General features: G+C 59.4%; 1 protein-coding gene across 1 annotated transcript in view; it reads right to left on the bottom strand.

The window, feature by feature from the left end:
• The window catches only part of MTHFSD (methenyltetrahydrofolate synthetase domain containing), a 135,905-nt gene extending 127,280 nt beyond the window's left edge, over positions 1 to 8,625 (bottom strand). The window contains exons 1-5 of the mRNA XM_084959309.1: positions 8,409 to 8,625; positions 7,961 to 8,054; positions 5,866 to 6,050; positions 5,212 to 5,384; positions 3,003 to 3,162 (exon numbers count right to left, since the gene is read on the bottom strand). The gene's annotated coding sequence lies outside the window, so the exon portion shown is untranslated. The remainder of the gene's footprint in view (positions 1 to 3,002; positions 3,163 to 5,211; positions 5,385 to 5,865; positions 6,051 to 7,960; positions 8,055 to 8,408) is intronic.
• Between the last annotated feature and the right edge of the window lie 8,886 nt (positions 8,626 to 17,511).

Below are 17,511 nucleotides of genomic sequence, written 5' to 3'. Positions count from 1 at the left end.
CCAGCGTTGCAGCCACTCCCAAAGGAGGCTCGGGGCGATGTCTCAGCTCCATACACATAAGCTGGGTAATTATCTCCGTCTGGGGAAGCACACAGTGAGTTCCAGGCTTGTGGCTGAATGATGTTATCAAGGCCCAGGCGTCCATCCTCAGCCTGTTGGCATTTCGTCCTCAGGCTACAGGACGGCGCCCGAGACGCAGGCATCACGTCCTGTCTCACGGCCGCGTCCAAAGCAGATTATGGGCCAAGGGGTCCTTTTTGCACTGAGCCGGAAGCAGTTTCCCTTGTGTCTTCCTGGAGGGAACTGGGTCAGAAGACCCCCCAACCACCAGAGAGCCTGGGAGAGGGCACCTCGCCTTGACAGCCCCCGCTGTGGAGTGGATCTGCCCGCGAGCCGGGGGGCAGGTCTGAGCTGGAGCGTGAGGGTTCCGGCGGGAAGGCCCGGGAAGTGGGGAGGCTGACGGCCTGGGCGGACCCGCGGCCTTTCCGGCAGTGTCTCCTCAATTCCAGACCAGAGCGGGCATCCAGGCCTCCTGCCTGCCAGCGTCCTGGTCACAATCCCCATAGAGTTTGCCATCCCATCCCGACGAAGCAGGCCTGACGGGAGACCCAGGCAAAATAGCCCGTCCGGCCGCGCGCCCTTCCGCCCGCCCGTCACCGCCTCCCTGCCCTCCACTCTCTCCTCCACCCTTCCCTCCTCTGCCCGCCCTGTCCCTGTCCAGGGCAGCCGCTTGACCCGCTTGTGACAATGAGACACAGGAAGGCTGCTTCTAGGGAATGTCTGCAGCCCTCTGGGAGGGACAGACATTCAAAGGGAAGCCTCCTTCCTCCCGGTCTTCTAGGGACACTGTCAGGAGAGGAGGTGACGCTTGGAGCACCACAGCCATCTCGTAACAATAGGAAGTGCTCCAACTTCAAACGGACCGCACACAGCGGAAAAGGGGGGCAGGTCCTTACAATCCAGGGTGGACCCCCGAGGGGAAAGTCAGGGACAGAATTTGGGGACAGAGGGATGGTGAGGTCCATGCAGAGGCTCAAGAAAGAAGAGCAGGGAGCTAGAGAAGGGAATTCTGGGCAGAGGGCACGGCCTGAGCAGAACCAGCATGGAGGGGCTGCTTCCAGACGCTGGAGCCACGGTCACTGAGGACGACAGCGCGGGGGCATCCGAGGGAGCAGAGCTGAGAAATGTGGGCAGGGGAGCAGGCCAGCTGAGCAAGAGAAGGCCCACCCTGCGCACCCCCTGTCCGCAGCCCTGGGCTCCAAGGTCGTGCTGTCAGCTCTCTCCTTTCTGCCCCATCCTGGGGGCCGCTCCCAGGCAAGTCTGGGCCTTCCATGGTGCTGAGAACTTTCTGGCCTTTCGCATCGGCTCTGGACACCTGGTTCCTGCTCGCCACGGTCTGGGGGTAACCAGAGGGTGACAAGCCCCTCCTGGCCACCCCTCCTCAACCCCCACCCCTTGCTAAGGGCAGCATCAAAGGCCTGCGGAAGAAGGCGGCAGAACTCAGAATCTGCCGAGGCGCACAGATTCACTGCACACGGAAGCGGCTGCTGATGCGGCCAGCCCCACGCTGGCACCTCGGCACGGCCGACTCAGCTTGAGCTGCTGGCAGGCAGGTCCCATGGGGGGAACCTCCTCTGAAACCCTGCTGACCACTGGGTGGGGGGGGGAGCCCCTGAAAGACAGCCCCACGGGGCAGCCGGAGTGAGCTACTGGGGGGCACGTCCCCCCAGAGCTTCCCCAGCAGGTGAGCCCAAGAAGCTGCGCGGACATGCGCTCACCCAGAGATGGAGGCCGAAGCGGCGAAGGGCCCTGCCCCCGACGCAACTGCTGCCCGCTCCCCCCACCGGCCAGGAGGACGGCAGAGGAGATGAAGACTGCCGACTCCCCCCACCCAGCTTTGTGCTGCTTGGAAGTCCCAGAGGAGAGGCATTTTGTCAAGACATTAAAGCAATGATTTTTCAGGGGAACAAGACAGGCTGCCCACGAGGAGCAGGACGGCACGCCTTTCAGGGTGCCCGGCACGCCCGTTGTGCCTGGTAATTTGATGTCATGAGGCTGCACGCCCTCGCTCAGCCTCAACCTTGTGCCCACCAGGGCGTCAGCTCCCGCTCAGCCACCAGCCGGCCTTCGAGGCTCTCTTTTGCTTTCCCCTCTCCCCTCCCACCCCTGCCATCAACACCACGGAGAAACCCTGGCCCGGTGCGGGCTCAGGCCGAAGAGCACCTTGTCCCCCAGGGCGAGGGGGGCCAGGAGAGTCTGAGAGGTGGGGGCTGTGTGCCCGGGCCCCTGTCCTGACCTGGCGACCACGGGACAAGGCCCTTGAACACCTCGTAAGCACCGCCCTGGCGTGGGGAGGCCCCCCTCCAGAACCCGGTGTGGCCGCTTTCTTCCCGCCCTTCGGCTCTGGGCCAGGTGGCACCCCTTCCAGAGGCCTCCCGACCCCCCGCTGGCCCTCCCTCCATCTGCTCCCTGGGGTGAGTGTGGGTTGTCTGTCGCGGCGGCACTCGCCACAGGTGACACATGGTTTGTCTCTGTTCTGTCCTTGTCTGCTTGCTTTCTGCCTCGTGCATGAGACTGTCAGCCACACGAGGCCCGGAGGTCGTGGTGTCCACCTCCGTATCCCCGGGGACGCCAAGCACAGAGCAGGAGCTTAGTCAACAGCCCCGGGGGTGGGCGGTGAGCCTGTGTGAGTGCGTGAGCCTGCCACCTCCTTACACGGAGCACGGCGCGCAGCACGCGTGCTGAACCGGCGTCATTTGTTCTCGCTCCGGGGGTCTGGCCATTAACGCTCACAACAGCTCTCTAAAGAAAGCAGCATAAGCTCCCTTCTGCAGTTGAGAAAACAGAAGCTCAGAGAGGTTACGTGAATTTTCGGTGACACACAGCCGCAGAGTCAGGTTTGAGACCCTGACACCAACATCGTTGTCCGCCCTCCTGAGCAGCAGCCCCCCCAGTGCTCTTGCTGGGCACCTCGAGGCCCGGGAGTCCCGCAAGGCCATTACCTGGGGGCCGTGCTGCTGGCAGGGTCTCCACCGGGGAGTCGGGTCTCGGGGACGCGCCATGGGAATGACCTTCCTCCATTCAGCCCGTCTGCTGAGTCTGCGGTGGGCAGGCATGTCACGTGGCCCTGGGGTCCGTCAGCGAGGGGACGCGGGACAGAACCTGCTGAGCCAAGAGCACGGAGGTCAGATTTTATCCTGGTACCCACACTCTGCCCGTTCCACACACACACACACACCCCAGCTCACTCGCTGTGTCTAACGAGGAAACTCGCTCTTGGCATTGGCGGCTGGACCAGCAGCCCCGGACCTGAAGGAAAGCCTGCAGAGCTGAGGACGTGGGCGCCTCCCAGCCCAGGGAAGGTGCCGAGGTGCTGGTCAGGCGCTACCTGATCTGGGGAGGAATGACTTTCCAGTGGACAGCGACAGGTCCTGAAGCCGTGAGCACCCACCCTGTGTCCTCGTCCCGGTGGGATGACTCACTGCTGATTGGAACGGTACCGACAGAGTGGCCGCTGAGCAGGGATTGAACATGCCAGCGCCTGGGGTCCAGACCAGGGAGGGGTGAGCCCAGGGGGCCGCGGGGTGGACCTGCCGGGTGCCTGGTCACTCCAGGTCTCGCTGTTTGAGGCTCTGCCGGGCTGTTTTCCAAAGGGGCGGCCCCATGCCACAGTCCCAAGTGCTTCTCTTCGGTAGCGATTCTTTTTCTTCTTCTACTTACCTGTATCTTATAAATTGTCGGCACTGCTCATCTACCACTTACAGCTTTTCCTTCCTCCGCCGGAAGGTAAGGCTGCCTGACCGTGGAAGGCGGCTCCCTAACCGTGTTAGTCCCCTGACCGTGAGCATCCACGAGGCCCGCCGGGGATACGCTTGGACCCGGGAAGGGGCCGCAGGCCCTGAGATGAGCGGGCGCCTCGGGGGAGGCCACTGTAGGGGACCGAGCTGCCGTGGAGAAGTGGGGGATGCACACTCCCGGGCCAGCACGCTGGGGCTCCTGGGCATCTGCATAGGTCGCAAGACCTCAGCTCCAGCACAGACTTTATAGCTCAGCCTGCCGCACTGCTATGGGAGTGAGGAGCACCCCATTTAAAGGCAGTCGGGGCTCCCCCTCCCTTCTTCTGCATCTACAGTCCCACCTCCTGGTCCTAGGAGCCTCGAAGGGACGCTGTTCTGGGCCACCTGGGACTTTGCCCCTGACCACACCAACACCTGTCTCCTTGACAGTGGGAGGGGCCTGGGCCAGAGAGGAGGGCTGCGGGCTGCCCCGCGGGCCATGCTGCAGGTAGGGGATCAGGGAACCCTCGGACGGGGAGACGCCCAGGGGGGCACTGGCCTCTCAGAATGTAGATGTTAAGGACGTGGTGGTTACTGGGGCCACACCCATGCAGGCCGATGGGGACAGGCCTCCCAGGGTGTGGAGCTCTCGTTTCAGACGTGCCCCGTGTTGGGTTTAAAAGCATCCAGTGTTTTATTCGAGGGGAGCCTGTGATTCTGAATTCTCTAAGGCCACAGCTCAGAAGCCTCCAGGAGATCATTCAGTTCACACTGGCCTCTTCCTCCTTCCAGGCAGATCATCATACTCTTCCTAAGACCAGGAAGGAGGAGCTCCCGCCGCGGCGCAGCGGAAACCAATCCGACTGGGAGCCACGAGGACGCAGGTTCGATCCCTGGCCTCGCTCAGGGGGTTAAGGACCCGGCGTTGCCGTGAGCTGTGGTGTAGGTCGCAGGCACGGCTTGGATCCCGCATGGCTGTGGCTGTGGTGTAGGCCGTCGGCTACAGCTCCGACTGGACCCTTAGCCTGGGACCCTCCATATGCTGCAGGTGCAGCCATAGAAAGACCAAAAAAAAAAAAAAAAAAAAAAATCAAGAAGGATCCTCTGGGTAAGTTCTTCTTTCTCTAAGCGTCCTTATCAGCAAATGGGGCAAAATAATAAGGTCCGACTCAGAAGGCTGTTGGGAGGATTAAATAAGATACGCGTGTAATACTCTTAGCGCCTTGCCGAGCACATTGCAAAGAGTCAGTGCGGGGCGGTGTTATTATTGTCATCATCACCAACACATAATGTTTCCTTTGTGTCCGCACCTCGCCTACTGAATCAATCACGTCTGCAGTTGGCTCATGAATGAAAGCTTCCTTCCCGGCTCGATTTCAACACAGGGGGCTGAGCTCCTTAGGCTCATTCCAGACCGGCAGAAACCAGCCCTTACCTTCCAAAGGGCTGCGGTCGGAACACCTGGCAGAGCCCAGGTGCGGCTGGCATCCATGCTGCCACGCCCTCTGGTGGAGGGACGAGGCTCCTGAACTCAGGTGTGCAAGGAGGCAGGTGAACTGGAGCGTGGCAAAGCCAGGTTCGTTTTCCTGCCATCTGAACCCAGCTCCCCTGAAACGCAGACAGTAAGATGGGTGATCAGAACCACGGGCAGTGCGAACAGAACTGGATCGTGAGGGGTTTGCCCTTGTAATGACCTTTCTCTGCTCCGTGTTTTAAATCTCTGCTCAAAACCAAAAAGCAAGATGAGGGAAGGTACTGAGGTAGGAACTGAGTTTCCTTTTGAGTGGACCAAAAATGTTCTAAAATTAACTGTGCTGACGGCTGCTCTACTCTGTGAATAAACCAAAAAAACCCACTGAATTTTATGCTTCTAATGGGTGAATTCTATGGTATGTATATTGTATCACAATAAAGCTGCTTTGAAAAGTTGAGTTTTTAAAAAAATGTTTTTTGGTTTTCAGATACTTCCCCAAATATTTATTATGGAAATGGAGAATACACCTAAAAACGGGTTTTTCTCAAAGTATTTATGTGCATTCTTTGAGTTCCAGATGCATTTTGTAGTCTGCCCCGAAAGGGGAGAGTTTACCTGAGGTCAGCAGGAAGAGCCCAGCGTGTGCCCGGTGCCGTGGGAGACGGGAGATGTTCAGTCCCGGACAGTGAGTTGAAGTCCCTTGTCCAGCTGTGGAGATCCGTCCAGACGCATCCTTAGAGGCAGCTGGACAAAGGGAGAAGACGGCTCCAAATAGGGGGCTACGTTACCTGCTGAGTGAGCTGAAAGAAGGAGATTGTTGAAGGTTCAAATAATCCAGGAAGGCTTCATGAGGGAGGGACCTGAGCTGGAATTTAAGAGGTTTAATAGAAAGAACGAATAAAACATAGCACCGAGCAGGAACGTAACGCTAACAGCGGGGTAGGGCAACAGCCCCGGCTTTCCCCCCTCGGCCGCCCGCACGCTGGGCTCTGTGGACCTACTCCAGGAGGCGAGCCATTCCGCAGGGAATGCGGCCCGCTGCAGTCTCCCCAGGCTCTGGCGGCTGCCCCCGATGGCCGCCCCCAGCCAGGAGCCAGAGAGCAAGGGCCACTGACACAGACCACGTGACCGGTCCCCAGGGAGAGGGGAGGGCGAAGGGGGCAGAGGAGTGATCCGGAGGGCTGCCTGGAGGCATCCAGTGCCTCAAAGTGGGGCGGCAAGGGTTCGAGCGTGACCCGGCAGTGTCCATGGGGGGGGTGCCAGGCAGAATGACGGAGGACAGGGATGGGCCCCTGAGCCGCCCCCAGTTGTTAAACAGCAGAGGGGTAGCTAGTGTCCCTTTATCATTAGAATGTTCGGAACTCTTGGTTAAGTTCTCGTTATACATTTACTTTGAGTTCCTGGTTACCCCACGTGGGGCTCTGCGACATCACCCAGAGCGGGTCAGAAATGCAGAATCTCAGCACCACCCAGCTGCACCGCCCTAGAATCTGCATCTCAGCTAGATGCCTGGTGATGTGGGCACAGGTGGCTCGGAGAAGCTCTGCTTTAAATTACCCCAGGGATGCGGTAAGTGGGGGTGGGGGGCTCAGGAACAAGCCGGATTCAAGTTGAAAGGCCCATCCTACTGCAGGTGTCAGGTATCAGCAATAGGAAATCATAGCTGGCGGCCTGTCCTTCCACCAGGGTGGACAGTGCTAGTCCATGACCTTGCTCTTCCCTGCAGACACCAGGGACGGCCCCACGACGCTCTCAACGCAATATACCCGCATCCACGTCTTATTCACAGGGGCTGGCAAGTGAGAGGAAACTTAGCGGTCAAGTGCGTGTATTACATACATATGTAATATTGCCCGTTCATCACTTTTGCCAGAAACATCAAACCCGCTGGTGATCTGGGAAAGAACAGGCTGCCCGCCTTGGACGTGAATTATCCCTGCATCTCACACAGCGTGCGGCCAGCAAGCAAGAAGCTGAGAGTCAAGTCAGGAGGCAAGGGAATGACATCGGAGCCTGAGAGAAGGCCCTGAAAGGGGCGCCCAGTGCCACGGTCACGGCAGGCAGCTCTGTCTCTGGGAGTGAGGAAGGTCGAGGGAGGAAACGCCCTTGACTTGGGCCCGGGCACCGGCCCGCGTGGCCAGAGGACATGGACAGGGAGACAGTCATTCCAGGCAGAGAAGGAAGCCATCTGCTACGGAGCAGAGCTTGGCCCGAGGCCCGGCGGCAGTGCTCGCCTGTGCGGGTGGGGGAAGGGAGGGCGTGAGGAGGAGGAAGAGGGCGGCGTTCTTCCTTTGGTCCCAAGCGAACCCCAACTCACGATGCTATTCTTTAAACCTCTAAAAGCGAAGTTAGGGAGTTCCCCTTGTGGCTCAGCAATAATGAACCCAACTCGTATCCAGGAAGACGCGGGTTCGATCCCTGGCCTTGCTCAGTGGGTTAAGGATCCGGCATTGCCGTGAGCTGTGGTGTAGGTCGCAGACATGGCTCGGATCCTGTGTTGCCATGGCTGTGGTGTGGGCCGGCAGCTGTAGCTCTGATTTTCTGATTTGACCCCTAGCCTGGGAACCTCCATGTGCCGCAGAAGCAGCCCTAAAGGAACCACCCGGCAAAAAGCAAAGTTAAACATACAGATGACAATACGGATAACCATGTGATCTGACGACCCTCCTAGAAGTGGGTCAGTGGGGGGATTTAAGTCACCCCCCCTTACCTAAGGCGCCCTGCCCGAGTCCGAAGTCTCGGTCAACCGTGTCTCTTGAGCAGATGATGAGAAAGGCAGTGGTCTGGTTCTGAGGTGTCGAAACCTGGGTGAGATGGAAAGACAGGCTTTACCCAGTCGCCGTGGGGCTGCGGTGTGCAGTGCGTGAAAGTCGGCGTGAGACCACAGGGCCCCTGCGCTCTGGGTAAGTACCCGCTCTCCATCTCCGCCTGTGTGCCCCGCCCCGCGAGCCGCGCCCCACTCACACGTCCTCCAATCTGTCAGCCCCTGTGGGGCCTACGGTGACACCACGGGAGGGTGGCTGCGGTGATTCAAACCGACACTAACACCGGGTCTGGCGAACCCAGCGATGGGGGCACGGCCGTGAGTGTGCAGCCCCTTCTGGACTTGCAGGCTCTGCGCAGCCGCTTGTTCCCCGCCGGCCCCACCAGCCGCTCACCTCCGCCCCGCCCCCTGACCGCGTTGTTTTCTCCGAGGGCGCCCCTTGGACACCGCACCCCTTTCTTTTCTTCCGGCGCGAGGACCTCAGACGGATCGAAGAGGAGCACGGAAATTCTCAGGGTGCCCTTCTCCTAGATTCCCCAGGTATGAGTAGTTACCTGATTTGCTGTTCCCTTCTCCCTGCTACACACGCACGCACGCACACACGCACGCACACACGCACGCGCGCGCGCACGCGCACACGCAGAGGCAGATGCAGACAAGATCCGCCTTTCCCTTAACGGCATCACGTACATTTCCTAAAAACGAGGGGTTCCCTTTGGAACCACAGCACAAGGATCAAAATCAGGGAAGCACAATCGCCCCGCCGCCCTGGGCTGCTCCATGGACCGTACTCAGAGCTCTCCAGCTGCCCCAAGACAGCTCTTGCTTTTCCTGCAAGTAGGTGAGTCGACAGCGGCTGTGCACCGGCTACACCTAGATCCAGCCCCCCGCGGCTTCTCTGTTCAGCCCCTGCGCTCGGCCTCATCTTGCGTCAGGTTGAAGTAATACTCCGGTGACTGGCCAGCAGGGCAGGTGTTTCAGAGCTATGCATCAACAAGGCCGGCTTTGATTTTGCGATGGAACTTCTAAACCTGACTGTGTGTGTCAGCCGTGGGAGCAAGGGCACCCCCGCATGTGAGCACAGACTCACAGAGGCACGGCTGTGTTCGGGCAGGGGTGCTGGTCTCGTACTCATATGCCCTTCTGGCTGACCTTGGGACAGTAAACGCAGCCCCCTCGGGCGCTTTCCTCATCACCGGTTGACCTTCAGGAAAGACCACTGTTCTTTAGCGGGATGTGTTTTGTTTGTCTACGGACAGTCTAAGTCCACAGATGTACTGAGGGGACTGTGTGTGTGTGTGCCCCTACGAGCATGCCTGTGTGTGCACAGGGAGGGATGGAAGGGCCCAGCTCTACCTCTCTGCCTCCCCCACTCCCACCAGCCTGGGCTCTGTCCGCAGGCCAGCTCCCGGGGGCGGCAGGATGGCTGCAGGTGGCACCTGGGAAACCTGCTTTCCTGTTGGCTCCTAGGCGAGGGAGCCCCACTTGCACGGCAATCAGCCCTTCCTCTATCTGATGGGACACCACACTGGTAGGCGCCCACCCCCACCGCAGCAACAGCTGCCAGGGAACTGCCAAGAGCTGACCGGCTGAAGCCTTGGTCCCAAATCATGGGCCAGGGGTAGGGTCCGCTAATTAGGCCTCATCCCTGAGATGTGAGAGCCCCAGCACCTGCCAGTCACCTGGGGAGAGGGTAGAAAGTCGAAAAAAATTACTGCTCTTGCAGGGACCAGGAAGCTAGTGCGGATGCTGGCACAGCAATCAGCAGTGACCACGATTCCCATTTCACAGATGGACAAATGGAGGCCGGGGAGGATTACACTTGCCTGATGTTGCAGCCGGCCAGGCAAGCATTTGAAACCAGGTCTGTTTTGGCTTCAAAGTCCGTGAGTTTTCCATCATATCCTCTGATCCCTCCTTGTCGACTGAGGACAGCTGGGCCAGACAACATCGCAGGCTGCCAATTATCCAACCTACGACAAGGTGTTTACAGCAAAGATGCCCAGGGGGCACTCTTCACGACAGCCAAGAGGGGGAGGCAAGTCAAGTGCCATCCGTGGCTGACCGGAGAAGCACCGTATGGTCCGTCCACACATTCGCGCAGCGGGTATTACTCAGCTTCGCAAGGAATGAAGCACCGACATGGGCCCAACCTGGATAAACTCTGAAGACGTTAAGCTACGTGGAGCGAGGACTCAAATTTGTAAAGACAGAAAGTAAAACGGGGGGTGGGGGTGTCAGGAACTGGGGGAAGAGACTGTGTTTAGTGGGGACAGAGGGTCCCCTGGGAAGATGAAAAAGTTCCAGAGAAGGTCTAGGTCTAACCGCAATGTGACAATGCCGCAGAACTGTGCGGTTAAATCAGTGAGGTTTAAATCAGGTATATGTTGCCGTGATTTTAGAAAACTACGCGGTATCTTTAAAAGCCGCATTCAGGGGAAGGCAGCATGCTAATCCCTTGCGTGAAGCAGTTTTGCGGAAGCAGGGACAGCTGCCACTCCTCTGGTCCCTCTAAACCCTCCTGACTTCACTGCCCCCCCCCGCACCCCTCCCGCCCCCGTCAGCTGTCCCGAGGCTCCTGAAGAGCGAGCAGCAGCGAGGTTTCAAAGCGTGAGCAGCAGCTTGCAAACGTTCCTCCCGTCGCACTCGTGGGCCTGACGTTGGAAATGAATGGTTTCCCGTTGTACCACTGACCCCTGTTGTGTGTTCTATTAATACCACATGTTACTATTCACGGCCACAGTTTCAGAGGAGCCTGGCCTTGTGCGTCCTCTGCCATCCCGCCTGGCATCAGCACAGCCCACGTGGGCGCAGAAGCCCAGGGCCTCCTCCACCCAGCGTGGTTCTGCCTCTCGTCCCGACCAGAAGGCAGGCGTGGGCAGGACGCAAGTCGTCAGGGGAAAGGTGGGTTTTATCAGCGCCACAAGACCCAGCGAAGCGGGCCCATGCTTTGTCAAACGTGCGTTTGGCAAATGATTCCCTGTGGGCTGCAGAAATCCAGATGGAGGAAGTCTTCTAAGTGCGACGTCAGAATGGTACATCTGCTGAGCCCAACAAGTGCACGGGGCCAAGGGGAAGGAGTGGGTTGTCCACAAAATCTTAGAGCACGGATGTGGTTCTGGTGGCTCGTCCAAGAGAAGACAAAGGCCCAGTGTCCACACCCCCTGCGGGGCTGGGGCGTGGTTAGAGCTGGGGGAAGTCTAAGCCTCACCCAGAAGGGCTCTCAGTCTCACAGGCAGGAGACAGAGGCACGGGCAGGTGGGCAAGGTCAGTGGCCCAGGGCTGCCCAAGGCTGGACTTTGGCCCTGGGGCTCTGTGGCCTCGGCCCAGTGTCCTCTGGCCTCACCAGGCTGGACCAGGCAAGCAGCCGCTGACAGCGCAGCTTCGCTCCTCAAGGCACTGCCATCTACCGCCTCGCTGCTCTCCTCTGTGGGCAGCAGTCTGGGGCCTGGGCTCAGATGGGAGCTTACCTGACACCACGCCTGGTGCATAGTCACGGTGAGTCACGGAGAGGCCAACAGAGCACGACTGGGTGTCCGTGAGGGCTCCGCGGGGGCGCCGGGACAGGCCGGGTGGGAAGGACGGCGGTCCACAGAGAGCCTGCAGGAGCCCACTGCCGCATGCCCGCTGGGCGTCTCGTGGGGCTGAGACAGGGCTGGGACCGGAGGCTTGCCCCCTCGAGCTCTTTCGACGGCTCCGGTGGGTGCCTGCTCTGCTTTGACAGCGGTATTCAGAAGCCTGAAGCCGAGCAGGCCACTCTCACTTCCCCGGCCAGATCCCTCCTTCCCGCCGCCCGGCCATGTGCCTCGGGAGGCTGCCTGCAGGGACGAGGCTCCCGTGCTTCCTGCTGGGCTCAGCCCGTGGGAGACGCTGGAAGCGGACTGGAGGGCAGGAGCAGAGAGGGGGAGGCTGGGGTGCTTCCGTCCTGCCCCTCCTGCCTGGCTGATGCTCGCCTGGCCCTTTCCCCCGCCCCTCCCAGCCAGGGGGCACTGGCTCCCACCCTGTCCGTCCCTGGACGCTTCCCCATCCTTGTCAGTGCCCGGAACCCCGCCCTCGCTCCAGAAACACCCCGATACCTTCCTCCGTGAGCTCTGGGGGAGGCTGCTTTCCTGTCGAGACCATGCTGGGCAGAGGGGTGATCATCAGACCACAGGAGTGGTGACGTCTAGACTCAAGGCAAGGACAGCACATGTCTGCACAGTTGGGGACCCCCTCGAGAGCCCACCTTAAAGGCACGAATGTTACGGAAAAGTGACCCGGAGGCCTGGGCTGCTGCTGCAGGGTGGGGAAGTCTGCAGACACGGGAGCTTGTCTGGGGCCCAGCGGCTCCGCTCCCACCGAGGCGGAAGGGCCTCTGAGGCCTGAGGCTGGTCTGGGAGCTCGCCTGGAGTCCAGTCACGACCCCCCCCCGCCCCCTCCCTCCCTCTCCCCCCACTCCCTTTCCTCAGGAAGCACAGAGTCAAGAAAGCAGATGTAAACCCCATTCTGCAGCTTTTCACCCAATTCAGCAGTTATAACCTGTGCTCCTTGGACCCTGAGCTACTTCCAGGGCCTCTTCACGACATTTTGGAATGTTACAAAATCACGCGTGGGCAAAAAATCCATTCAAAGTTCAGGGTAGACCCATGGAACTGAACAGAACAGGGACGAGATAGTTCATTACCGCAACTTACCTTGAAGGAAGGACCTCTTGGCGAGTTTTGGTGTACTATTAAAGAATGACACCCACAACCAATAACGCACCTCTTAATTTCCAAACACATACTCACGTGTGGCCAGGCTTCTTTTCCTAGGCACCAGATCGAAAGCAGACGCAGATGCGAGAACTCCGCTGTTTCCTGTTAAGCCAGACATTAAACAGGTTTGCAAACATGGACAACAAGGTGAATCTTCACGCTACTTTTCTCTTGAAAAATAGGATTATTTTTTTTCCAAAAGAGGTCAAATGTGTTCCTATACAATGGGCTTATCCCTGTGCTCATTTGGAACTTAATGGATAAAAGAGTCTTACGTTTTATCAGTTTTACTCGCAAATACTACAGATACCGACAGACCTGAGCCCCCATAGCCAAGCCCTCGGGAACTCCCATCAAGCTTTAAGAGAACAGAGCGGGGCCGAGGCCCGCGGCCTGGGGACGGGGCTGTGAACACCAACGTGCGGGGCCGCCTGAGGAAGGGCCAGGCGGCGCTCGACACCCACGCCCGGCACCCCACCAGGCTTGGGCTACCGTTAAATTACGTGCTGGAGATTTAGGGTCCGGTCTTACAGTGTCAGACTGCCCGGGAGGTTTGGGTTTGGGTCTATCGGTCTGAAAGCTGTGCAGCTCTGGGCAAGTTCATTTCCTTCTCTGAGCCTCGTCTGGAAAGGATTCAGCGTTTCCCACCGGATAGGAAGGTGCCTGGGAGCTGAGCGGGGGCAATGAGGAGGGTGTGGGTGCGGCCTGATGCAGCAGCTCACGTCCGAGTTCTCCTCGGGTCCTTGCGCAGCCCCTGGCCCGGTCTTGTCATCCCTCCAGGCTGCTTGTGAGGGTGGGTGAGCTGGCGCCTGTCCGTGCATAGACTGGAGATCCCACGCCCCTCACTGCCCTTCTCTCGCTAAGCGGAGGGACCCCTGCCTGCAGACACCCTTCTCTGAAGGTTAAGGAGGCCTGCAGACCTGGAGGACCGCACACACATCTGGGAAAAGAGGCCTTTGCTTTCCCGGCCTCGGGCCAGGGGCTTGTTTAGAAACCTCCAGGGGGCAAGGAAGCCCAGTCCACGGCAGAGACTGCCCTTCCTGGACCCTTGAGAAACAGGTATTTCACACTGTGTTGGCACCACGGCCAGCCCACAACCCCTGTGCTTGTCTGCCTGGCTGTTGGGTAATTTTTACAAATTGGCTTTTACTGGCAAGGGAGGTGGGCGGATGTGGGCAGTGGAATATTCCGCTAGGTCACAGGTTCAGATCTGGCTGTTGGTCTATTTTGACGGACCTGGGTCAACGCTTTGAGCCAGCAAGCACCGACGAGGCACCCACGAGGTTCCAGGCACTGTGCTGAGGGCTGCGGACGCGGTGGTGAGCAAGGCCGAGAGTGTTCTCATCTCTGCAGAAACCTGAGTCCCTTCTCCGTGCAAGGTCACATTCACAGGTTCTGGGGATTAGATGGGGGCGTATTTCTGCTTTCCTCCCGCGGGGACAGAGCTGCGTCTCCAGGCCACTCCATCAAGGCTGTGGTCGCCGACCCGCTGTGCGGCTCTGGGCACCCAGGGCCAGTGATCCCCCAGCTGAGCCACTCTGGCTGCCCAACAGGCAGCGCCCAGCAGGTCTCTCCTCGGACGGGGCCCCGTGTGTTCTCCTTCCAGTGCCTTCCTTTTGTTTCTGGAGTGAGGCTCCTCGATTTGACTGTGCACCCAAGGGGCTTGGGGCCTTACTGAAGGGCGGGCGGGGCCTGAGACTCTGCATTTCTAGCCCCTTCCCAGGGACGTCCGTGCTGCTGCCGTGGACCGCACACGGGAGGGCACGGCTCGAATTTCTCACCAGCGCTGATCCCCACGGTCCAGAAGAGAGGCTGGCACATAGTAGGTGCTTAAGAAATACCCAGTGGATGGATGGATTCCCCGAGGCCACGCCCCTGTTTCTCAGGACCAAGGTCTGGCCTCTTTCTCTTGCTGACAGGCCCTCTGCTAACGCTGGGGCTCTGATGGAGGCAGGGCCCGAAACGCATCGGCTGTGGCGTGATGAGTGGCAGATCAGCCAGGCAGACACCGGCTCCCTTTCCTCTGCAATTCTCTACCCTATTATTTATATACTATTTCACTTGTTGTGTGTAACCTAAACCCTCGGGTTGCCGCACCAATCCTACCAAGCCTCCCAACACGAGGGCCAATTGAGCTGCAGTGGCCCCCAGCCCCCCCGTGCACACATGCGTTCACCAGCTACTGTTAAGCCCCCCAAGCTTAGCTTCCCTTCCCGGCCAGCACATGACTCAGTGCGGGCTCTGTTTATTATTCTAGAGAAGCAATTTTCAAGGGGACTGAAATACTTGTTAAAATTAGGGTAAAGAATGTAAACCACAGCCAGGCTCGTTCACCTTGTGCTTCAAAAGCCTCTTGTTTCTCCAGGCACCGCCCTCCTGCAGGCTGGCCGCGGGTCTCAATCCGCTCCAGCAGAAAGGAAGGCCGCCAGCCGGCAGCCGGGCAGCGCGGCCCGGGGCTGCAGCCCGCGTCCGGGTGCACACGGCCGTCCTGGGGCTGGAGGCACCTGCTGGGCTCGGGTGGAAGACGGCTCGGGAAGGTTGAGGAAAGCCAGTGGTGGACTTGACAAGAGGCCGCAGAGGCCATGGGTGTCTTAAGCACTGGCTGTGCCCGTGGAGTTGACTCTCCCCCCGGTGGGCACAGGTACACAGCCCTCCAGGCCGCGTCCTGGCATCTCGGAACCTGCCTTACGTGACAGGCAAGGGTGACACAGTCTGAAAATGTAACGCCCAGAGGCAGAGCCCTTCAAGGAAAACCGCGGAGGGTGGCGTCCGGCACCCATCGCTGCCCCTTGTTCCAAGGAACTGCTGTTTCCAAGCAGCTTTTTGTTTTCTGCAGACATTTAAGGAAAATAATAGCAGTGGGAAGGAAGGCCACTGCAGAAGCTTTAGAACTGGGAGAAAGCCCCTCCTGCAGGTGGCTGTGCGCAGCTGGGGGCGCCGAGCTTCTTGGGAAAGCCCTGGTCTCGGTGGGTGCGAATGGGACCATCTGCTTCCTCTGGAGATGAGGTCAGCGCGTGGGGAGGAGGACGGATCAAAATAAAATGAACGAATCCGAGCTTCCTTCCCAAGTGGGCGCAGACTCGGGTTCAGGCTGCCTCTTCCAGGGCTCCTGGCACCCGCACGGGACCCTCGGCCCACGTCTGTTGGGTGCTCGCCATCCCGGTGGAGGGGTTTGGGGTTCAGGTCCAGCTCCTCCGCTGTTTGGGAGCTGGAAGATGCCAGGCACGCCCACCTTTCAAAGGTCCTCCCGTTCGTGACAGGGCACAGCCCTGCGGGCCACGGCGCGGAGCGCGCCCCGCGGCAGAAGGTGAGGCGGTCGGAACTGCAGAGCAGCCCTTGCAGGCAGAGAGGTGGGCACCGAGCACCCTGTGCGTTCGCTGTTGATGGGCCCTTAGCCCTGTGTTGAACCCGCCTCTGTCTCGGCCCCCCGTGAGGAATTCGGCCTGAGCAGCCAATTCTGTTCATGCCTCCTGCATCACTGGAGCCCGCTGACCTAAAATTAGAAATAAGATAGTACATTCAAAAAATGATGACTTAGGATTACAAAAGATACTACCCCCCATCCCCTGGCCTTTCACAGGGGGCTGTAGAGATGCTCAGTGAGTCAGGGGCCACAGTGTCATCCCCTATTTGGTTTTTTTGTTTGCTTGCTTTTTTTTAGGGCCGCACCCATGGCACATGGAGGTTCCCAAGCTAGGGGTGGAATTGGAGCTACAGCCGCTGGCCTACGCCACAGCCACAGCAACGCGGGATCTGAGCCGCTTCTGCAACCTACACCACAGTTCACGGCAACACTGGATCCTCAGCCCACTGAAGGAGGCCAGGGATTGAACTCGCAACCTCATGGTTCCTAGCTGGATTCATTTCCACTGCATCACGATGGGAACTCCTCATGCCCTATTTGAATCCCAGAGCCCAAGGACTGGGAACACCAATGCCTGAAGGCAGGAGCAGGCGGATGGCCCAGCTCAGCAAAGGGATTGTATCCGGCGGTTGCACCCGGCCCCTCAGGGCCTGGCTGGTGCCCACCAGGCTGGGGAGCCACCTGCTTCCCTGTTCGCCAACTCAGTGCTTATCTTGCCCAGAAACGGCCTCCCAAACAGAAACAGAAACAGCGCTTCACCAGCTCTCGGGGCACCCTGGGTGCACTTGGGTGACATGGAAAACCGACATCCCAACTGTGTATCCAGCAGGAGATTCCAGATGGCCGTGCACGGCCCTGTGCTCCCTGGGCCTGCGGAGCTGAGCAGCCAGGGGCTGAACTGGAGCCACTGTGCAGCCTGCCAGGGCCCTGGCCTGAGTCCAGGGGTGTCGAGAGACCCGGCTAACACGGTCCTCCTTTTGAGCGCGCAGTCCAGGACAGGAGAGCCCCATGCCAAGGCCTACAAACAACGAGGGCGACTGGGGACGGTGGGTGGTCCCCTAATCCTCAGGCAATTAGATCTGAGGACGCCCCGCCCCCTCAGACGCAGCCTGCGTTTACTCCACTGCGGGGAAGCTCAGCGCCCTGCACAACCGCGCCTCCTGACAGCTGCCCGAAGCTCGGGGAGGCAGTGTCCCCGGTCCCTGGCAGGCCCTGGAAGTGCCCGAGCGTCTCTCGGCACCCGGAGCAGCAGTGCACGCGTGCTGAAGAGGAGTCTGCCTTTCCCTCCCCGAGGAGACAGTGGAAATGGTTCCGGAAGGCGAAGCTGCTGAAACAGTGGAGGGACGCGGATTCACCCCGTGACATGGGTGTCAGGGACATTCTATTTATCCGATTGT

Source organism: Sus scrofa, chromosome 6 (genome assembly GCF_054392235.1).
Source record: "Sus scrofa isolate SSC_HxYL_T2T_F1_AM1 chromosome 6, Sscrofa_HxYL_maternal_Yorkshire_Landrace_v2.0, whole genome shotgun sequence".
Classification (NCBI taxonomy): domain Eukaryota; kingdom Metazoa; phylum Chordata; class Mammalia; order Artiodactyla; family Suidae; genus Sus; species Sus scrofa.
Note: the sequence above shows the minus strand (reverse complement) of the source record. Positions and strands in the feature narration are given on the sequence as shown.